Source organism: Macrosteles quadrilineatus, unplaced genomic scaffold (genome assembly GCF_028750875.1).
Source record: "Macrosteles quadrilineatus isolate MER2022 unplaced genomic scaffold, UCM_ALF_1.0 Scaffold_1__1_contigs__length_201487025, whole genome shotgun sequence".
Taxonomy (NCBI): Eukaryota; Metazoa; Arthropoda; class Insecta; order Hemiptera; family Cicadellidae; genus Macrosteles; species Macrosteles quadrilineatus.
In genome coordinates, this window is record NW_026542594.1 from 35,117,399 (window position 1) to 35,126,623 (window position 9,225).

General features: G+C 35.8%; 1 long non-coding RNA gene across 1 annotated transcript; it reads right to left on the reverse strand.

The window, feature by feature from the left end:
* Positions 1-5,675: 5,675 nt before the first annotated feature.
* Positions 5,676-8,137, reverse strand: LOC128982882 (uncharacterized). The gene is made up of 2 exons (XR_008489755.1): positions 7,216-8,137; positions 5,676-5,820 (listed from the first exon to the last, which is right to left on the reverse strand). It is a non-coding gene; the product is annotated as an uncharacterized LOC128982882 (long non-coding RNA).
* Between the last annotated feature and the right edge of the window lie 1,088 nt (positions 8,138-9,225).

A 9,225-nucleotide genomic window follows, 5' to 3' on the forward strand; every position in this document is an offset into this window, starting at 1 on the left:
CCCGATGGTTGGTTGTCAACTTTGATCACTGGTTTGGTTATCGAAAACGATCTGTTCGGTCGGTTTACAATCGATTGGTCGATATGGCTACGAAAAAATGTCAACACTGTGTTGGTGATAAAATGGGCACCCGTGAAGTTAGCGGGATCCCTTCAAGTAGGTAACCTTTCAAACTGGTGAAGGGACCTACCTGTCCGATATTGAAATCGGTCAGGTTGGTTACTTTTCAATTTGGTGAGGTAATGAACGCCCTCTTGCTCTTGTGGTGGGGGCATCGACTGCTCTCATTGGCTGCAAGGTTTCTGGGGGAGGGAGTAGTTGTTATGGGGTGAAGAGTGCTGCCAACCCAAAAGTCTGGAGCAATAAACATTCCCATACAAGGGTAATGTGCGTAATTCCGATATTTACGGCTACAAAGTAGGCAGTATAAATGCCGAAGGAAATTATAGACTATGTATAAAATATCTAGTTAGAACTTAAGTCCATCATCTTGCGAACCTGTTTCTCTCCATGCCCCTGGGTCACTGCTAGGCTACTTTCTCTTGTAACTAAATCTACAGTATTAACGGGTCAGATTTTATTAATTAACTAGCTGTTGCCGGTGGCATCGCCCGACATACTTTTTCGTCTTTTATTCTTTACTATAAGCCTGCTGAAGTTGTCACTGACTTCGCTACGGAACGGAACTACCGAAATGGAACAACTGAATGATGTTTTTACCAAAAATACTAAAGTATTCATATCTCCTTTCATTCATTATCATACTCCAAGCCAAATTTTCCAATGGTACAGTTAGTTTTCTCTAACTTTATTGAAAAGTATTTCAGATAGTCTAAAGTAGGATTAAAAGTAACACAAAAACATTATTTTATTTAGTGATATACTGTATATATAATGTTCCCCGTTACTGTCTCGGCATGCTCTTGATTTGATATTATTCTTGAATTTTGTTGTCCCTTCTGTACATTTAATAATTACTAGAGGGCCCATGCTACTCTACAACGTTGAAATGAAAATCATATTCGAGCAATAATCAAATTTATAAATTTTTATTGAGTATCTTGATCTTAACTGATTCAAACGATAAATAGCTCAAATTAAAACCTTTAATTAACTTACTATTTTGCGTCAAAAACATGAAAAAACATAAACAATAGTGGACCTATTGATTTTTAATCATAGAAAACCCTTATAAAAAAATAATTTATATGTTGGTTGTTCACATTGCAATTATTGCTTGTAGTCCGTCCGATTTGGATAACTAATTAATAGCTTCAATGGAAAGCCGGCATTTCACTGAAGGTTCTTAGACCAAAATATGTAGGATTATATAATTATAACTGGTGAAATGCATCTTAAATTGAAGTAAGAATTCGAAAAAGTTAAATAGATGTTTTTGGACGAGTAATACAGTAGATCAATATATATGCTGATGCTTAGAGTGAAATCTGTGCACACCTTCAATTAGAGACCTCAATCATGAAAATCGGTTAAATTTATTTTTAAATATAAGAAGATTGACTCTATTAACGTTTAACGAAAACTATCACCGTTTTACAACAAATTGTGTAGCAGTTCCGGTTAATGATAACAACCTAGACTGAATTGAAGCTTTAGAATAGAAGATTTCAAATGTTTACGGGAGCAAGCTCCTAAAATGTAATAATGTCGGTAGCTATACTTGCGATAGTACACTTGATAGGTTTTTAACAGCTTTTATTGATTTATGCATTATTATTATAAAATAAATAATGCTATTTAATAAAATAAAAGATTGGTAATCATATGGTTAAACGTACGGACACTGACTAGTTTTTAGGTGGCGGAACAAGCAAATTTTCACAGTTTATTTGAATGTAAACCTATTTTACTCGAAATATGTTTGAGATAGAAAAACACTCTTGAAATACAAAAGTTGTGGATAATTTAATTCTACACTACCGATCTTCCATAAGATTTAAGATCCAAGCATTGTAGCTTAAGTTACAGACCAAAATATAATATCTTGCATACTCGAATTTCTTCTTAAATAGATTTAATCCCCTAAACCACCCTTGAATTTAGAACTTTGCAAAACCCCCAACTTTGTACATCTACACCATATACATGGATTGTCGTCCCAATCCAAAATTTTATTATTCTAGGTCTTATATATGTTTTGAGATACATTATAGTGATCATTTGTCAGTGATATGCCAATCAATAAAGGTAGGTCAATGGAAAGCATTTATCTACGTGGTGATCGGATGCATAGCAGCTTCAAAACGGATACGTCACAAAATTCGTGTTTGCCTATTAAATATATTGGGTATCTATATTTAATATATAGATACCCAATATGCCTATAAACATTCAAACTTATCCGGGTCAGTTTGCTGCACACAAAATCCAACAAAGTCTTTTAATAATATAGATACTTATAAGGTTAAGGAAACTCCAGAACCACTTGGGTGGAACCCAAAAGTCAGATCAGGATAAAAACTACTTAGTTTTCCTATTTAATGCCTGAAGAATCAGTACACCAAATTTCAACGTTCTAAGTAGTCTGGAAGTTGGATTAGTAATAAATCATTGAGTGAGGGCAATTACTTTTGAGTGAGGGCTTTTACTTTTATATGTTAAGATTATTAGCTAAATATAACACATATGAAAGGTACAAAATAAAATCCATAAGTTAAATACAGTAGTAGAATATATAAAAACGGAGCTCCAGACAGAGCTCCCTTTAAAATTTGAAATAGGGGTTGCTGCAGACTTTTAATTTTATCCAGCGCGATTACGCCCCTGAATTTAGTGTTACTCCCTCAATATGACAACACTGTTGGATAAATCTAGCTCAGTGGGATAAATGCAGGGATGCATCAGGCACTTGTAGAGCGAAATTTCCCACAATTTCCATGTAACCGTTTGACTGGTTTTCAGGTTATGTGACAAAATCCAAAACACAATTGAACATAGGATGCACAATAAATCGGATGTGTTTACTTTTGGGCTATTGACTTAATTATTACATCAAGCAATTAAATGTATTCTGAACTTGTGTACCCGTTGCGAAATAGAGCGTACTATAGCTAGCCGCCATACCCGTGCTTCGCTAAAGGAGCGCTAAAGAGAATAATTTATTGTTATGTTCCATAGATCTGTTGTATGAAAAGTTAAATAACTCATAAAATAAATGCCTAACATTTGCTTTTAAAGCATCAATCGAATTATTTTCAAAAACGTGTTTTATATCAACTAGACAGCTAGATGTTATCCACGGGCTTCACCCCGTTCCGTTTGACTTCATAAGTATTAATAACACTATTGATTGGATAAGTTAAGTTAACTATGATAATCATTTAGCGTTGAACTTACTAAACAACATCACAGATGCAATTTACGGACTTGAGAGGCCATCAATTCTGGACCTGCCCTTCAGATTTTTGTAAAGAGTTTTATCGAAAAATTTGTTGTTAACAGCTATTTTTAATGTTCAAAAGTTACTTTGTTGTATTGCATTGCATATTTATCATGAAAACATCAAAAGAAATTTACAGATATTTTTAGTTGTACATATTCTTTAAAGGCATCAAGAGAGTTATCAAGATCCCTTAGTTCGCTGATGATATAAATCTGTTTGTGGAAAGTTGCTTCCCTCTATGATTATGAGTAATTTTGCCTTAGGCTTTTAATACTTTAATTTGAAATGGCAACCATACAAAGTAGGTATTTTAAGCCAAGTACCAGTATGCATGGAGATGAGTGTAGGATGGATGAGTGGCACGATTTTGTATCCTTGTTAGTGACTAAGGCTGACATATTCCTTAGACACAGCTGTCAATTAATAGCCCATACTTTGGGCTAATGGAAACTATAGGGACCTACAGTTTATAGTAGAATCCGAACCACATTTTTCCTTGGTATAAAAAAATTGGTCTAATTATCAGGATGTACTGCGGATAGTCGTAGTAAGGGCGTTAATTCAAACCACGAAGTATCACATCCACAACTCGTGACCTCCTAGTAGTTGAATTACAGGATGACACCACCGTCTCAGTCTCTTAATGATGTCTTAGCTAAGACTTGACCAAAGATAATGGTTGATTCCACCAAGAATAAGTTAAAAATTGTTGGCATTAACAAAATTCTCTGGATATTGACTATTTCCCAGATTTTTATTGACTCGCCATGTGCGTTTGGGCTTTGGGCCAGACATTCAGCACATCTGTGCCAAGACCTCTGGCATTCTCAAAATGATCTGCTGTGCAAGACACTGTTTGAGCATCCATGATTTTTGTATCCATACCTGCTATATATCCAGTATAATTTTTATGTGCGGCAACAACTAGGGTCTTCGGTCTTACTGTGTATTTTGGTCGCTTTTACCAGCACAGCCTTTTTCAATGTCTTAGGCCCCCAATACGGGAAGAATGAGCGTACGCCTTATATAAATTGTCCTTAAAGTAGTTCTCGTATGTCAAGAAGTTTACAACATAGATTTACATTGCAAGAAAGGGGATTAACCCCGTACCCACGGTGCTCATCTAAGCAGATACTCTGTTTACATTACACTTATAGTCCTCGCCACCCTAAGTTGAGGCAGCCCAAGGCCGCACGGCGTATATCTAGTGCGGCCTTTGGCTGCCTCAACTTAGGGTGGCGAGGACTATAGTCGACCAGTTGGTGTGAAGAGAGTTGAACAGTAGCATGAGTATCGATTTACAAATTCCTTTCCCAGCTGACGTGAGCCAGGCGATGACCGGTAGGGCTTACTTCCAAGAAACATCGTTAACCTATAAGTCAAACACCCAATCAGCCAATGAGAAGGCCTAATGAAGAAAATGGAGGGGTGAGGAGTCTCTCAGCTGGAGCTGGAGAACCTGAAGAAACAAATCGAGGAGTTCACCACGGGCCACTGGACCAAGAAGATCGAGAGTTTCGGAGTGTGTGTATCGGTGGTGTGCTTCTGGGACAATAAACAGTATGTAAAAAGAATAAAATATATAACTAAAGTTTTGTAAAACAAACAAGTCATATAGTTTGTCAGTAACTCATTCTTTTAAATTTTTAATTGATTTTCTTTTCTTGTAAATTATAACATTGTAAATTTATTTATCTTATTATTGTTGATCTTTGCCTTTTCAAAGTTTTCTTTTGCTTTACTTTTGTTGTTTTTCTTAATTTAATTTTGTTCATTACACGTTGAGCAACACCCTTAAGCAGTCTTATGTCTCATTAACCTAACACCTCTAGACAATGAAGTTCAAACATTTATTCAGAGGAAAATTCTTGAGTGATTTTATTGGGTTGGCTAAATAGAGTTTTTGATTCAACTTTTGAATTACTTATTTCATTTTTACAGTACACTCATTAGTCATTAAACACCAAAATTATTTTATTTTACTAGCTATATATTAACTTTGCTTCTTAAGATTGGCACTCGCATATATAATATAAATATAAATATCATTTTATCTTTATGTATACTCTTATGTATCTTTATGTATCTTTATGGATCTGAGACATGTACGAACAAGAACAATAAAAAAATATATCTAAAAAAAGAATATTTTATCTATAAAACTGTCAAAATAGTTAGAAGATCAAAATAAAATATATAATCATTTTTACATGTTTTCTTTACAAATTACAGAGAAGTTTACTGGTAAGAATTTTAACAAAATTAACTGCTATAGATAAATATAAGGTTTATTGGTAAAGTATAAAAACAGTACATAACAATAAAAGGCAACATATAATAATAACTATAGCTGCCCTGTACAGCGGCCAACCTTCTCCATAATATTTTTGTCCAGAGCTGGGGCTACATCTTTCTTCCTGAAACAAACATTTTAATCTTGGTAAAGAAAGTCACAATTTTAAAATACTCAGGGTAGCCAAATTATGCGGGTTGGTGTAGTTGGTAGTTTCAAATAAAAAGGTCTTATTTTACAATAAATTACCATAGGTACCCTTAACTAAAAGTTTTTAACTGGTTTATTCCGCCTACAAACGTGCGACACAAACTCGATCTTTGAGGGGCTTTCATTGCTTGTTAAAGACACATGTTAACCTCTTGCCACATTACCAAGAGTTATTCTTCTTGCTAGAAGAATAACTCTTGTTAATGTGGCAAGAGGTAGATATCTTCCTGAGGAGGATCTAATTGGGAAGCTACAGGCTTTTATCGGACGCCTTAACTTGTAACTTCAAGAAAACAACTGTATGGGGTGCGCAATAATTTTATTTTTGGATGAAGTGCTTTATGGTCTTGGCCTGCCCCTGTTAACAGTTTTAACAGGATCAGCAACAGGTAAATTAAACCTTTTATATTTTGTCTAGGCCTATATTTCCCTGATCAAGTTAGTGCAAAGAAGTTTTTGTTGAATAATAGTTGTAAAGGCTTTAATTTCCTGAATTGAAATAAGTACCTGGGGACCGAGCCATGGCATAGTTTATTTTGATTGTAAAAGCAATATACAGGAATGGATGCTTTAGAAGAATTTGAAATTTATAAAACAATCAAAATTCGAGCTAACACATTATTAAACGACAAAATCAGTTTACAGTCTAACGCTCTGTATGATACTCTAATAAAAAAACAAGAACAGCTGATGAACAAGGAGCCGAGCTATACAAAGTCCACTGCCCAACCATCTTCCGCATCGCAGTCATGACCCTCATCTGCAACTGTGCGCACAAGGTTGGGGTTGGACATTGTAAGTTTTTGTCAGTAAGCCTACTCGTTTTGTTCATAAAACGTCTGACTGTAAATAGTATATGTCCGTGTTTCGCATTTAAACTCTTGATGACCCTTTCGAAGTTACAGTGTTAAATGTTCTTGTACAAGATCTCATGATGAGGACTTAGGTCCTTAAAACCCGTAATCTATAAGGACTAAACAGGATCAATCTGGCAGTACTGAGGTAATTTTATACCTTTTATAGTTGGTTCATTGATCTTGAGACAAAACAACTCAAATATGAAAATGAATATTATGTTATTGATATATTTTAACGTAAACAGTAGGGCAATTACAATGTTGGTCATAATTGTTTTTATACAGTAGGCCAACATTTGGTGGCTTTTGTTCATAAATTCGGACTACTTAACAACTGTTTGGATTAGGCGGTATAGTTCATCTTCCCGTTGCGAAGAACGGGCACAGAAGCTAGTAAATTATTAAGTGATTTAATAAATAACTCTATATATAATATTTACAATAAACTATACCTTCAAAAATCTGGCTGTTTAACGGATGATATGGCAGACATACACTTATCTCACTAGGTGCTCTTCCTTAAGTTCTTTTACGGAGTACAGCGGCCTATAATTAGTATTCCTTTCAGCGCCTTCTGAAGGAGGGTGCATCCATCTCCTGCAAATGAGTAGGCAGTTATGAGTTGTAGTTAATAGTAGAACGAGGATAGCTATTCTAGGTACGTTTGAGACGACAGCAGGAAAAGTCTATATTTTGTGCTCTTCTGGTATAGTACTCCTGCACCCCAGTGGCGGATCCAGAGGGGGGGGGGGCAGTCGCAGTTTGGAAATATATGTCATATATTTTTGACTGCATGTAATACAGTAGTGCATACAAATTGCGTAAAATAATTTGTCACACTAACTTAGGACAAAGAAATGGTATAAAACTGCCATTTTTGAAGACTTAGTTTAAACAAATTTTTGGGGAGGGAGGGGGTACCCCCGAACCTCTCAGACACCCTGGTCCCCCCCTCCTTGTGACTGTTCTAGATCCACCACTGACTGCACGTCATCTTTTCTAGGGTCAGGATATCAAGCACTACGCCGTGAGTACCCTTAAGCTACATTTCCATTCCTACAAGTCGCAGGCACAAGTCGAGGCACATGTCGAGACCATGACGAGGCACATGTCGCACGTAGTTTGTCATGCCGTTTCCATTCCAGGCACAAGACCTGCGACTACAACTGGCAGACAAGGCAGTGTTCTCTTTTATTGTGATGCGGTGAGGTTCGGTGGCTGATTTTGATTATATTGTGTTCTACAAATCACCATGGATGACATAACAGCCTCTGCTTTTTTATTTATGGCTGGTGCATACAATGAACTTAGAAGGAAACTACCTAGATAGTGGATAAGAAGTTTTTTTGGCTAAAAGAGCATTGGAAGGTGCATTTAATCAATTGATGAGAGATTTGCGCGTACAAAGTGGCTTTGAAAATTTCCTCCAACGGACTCAACGAAATTTGAGGTTATGATTACCTGTCATTTATGAGCATGCGGTAGTTTGGAGGACCTGCGTATGCGCGAGTTGCAGGCACATGTTGCAGGCATATGTCAGTTCCTCAAGCCGTGCACGCGATTGTTAATACGCTCCTGGCCGTGCATACAATAGGTTGACTGCAAATAAAGTTATATATTCAGAATCTGCATTAACTCCAGAATCTGACAGTATAAATATAATCTTATTTAAATCGTAATTCGAATTTTAACAACTAAAAATGTTAAACAAATATCATAACTTGACATGAAAAAGTTACTAAGCGAGGATTTTTTATATTTTTTTGTCAGAAGCAAACTTCAAGCGACAAAATTGTAGCTAATGAGATGATCTTCAGCATATAACCAAGCAATTTCAAATAGAATTTTTTAGTCGTGTGTAATGGAGTAATTAGTAACGCAAAGAGGTTCTTTATAAATCGCGCCGCGGGCCGTCCTTCCTGGTTCCGCTGATCTTTATGTTTACGGTACTCCCAGAAACGTTTTGAGTACAATCAATAGTTATACTAAATACATTTTTAATACAGGTAACACATAAGTACATATGTGTTAGAAATGTGAACTGTGTTACAACTAAACTGTGTTACCTACAAATAACCCCCTTTGTTTGGTTGTAACAAGGGGGTTATTTGTATGCTTTGTTGGGTAATTAATGAGAACTTTCAAATATTAAGGTCCAGAGCAATTAATTAATAAGGTCATGAATACTAAACCTAGATGTCTTTAAGATGGCGAAGTTATTTTGTTTTCATTGCTCTTTATAATTTTAAGAGATCTATTGTTCAAGGCGTCAATGGGCAACTAACCTAAGTTTATCGCCATTCTACCGCATTATAACCCACCCTACAGGGCCCGGATTTTGTAGGTAGCAAATGCGCAACTAACCTACCGCCAGGGCAACGGCCATCAAAACATTTTTATATGTGATAATAAACCTTGTAGGTTAGTCTAAACTTAGTTGATACTACTAACAAATTGTTAGT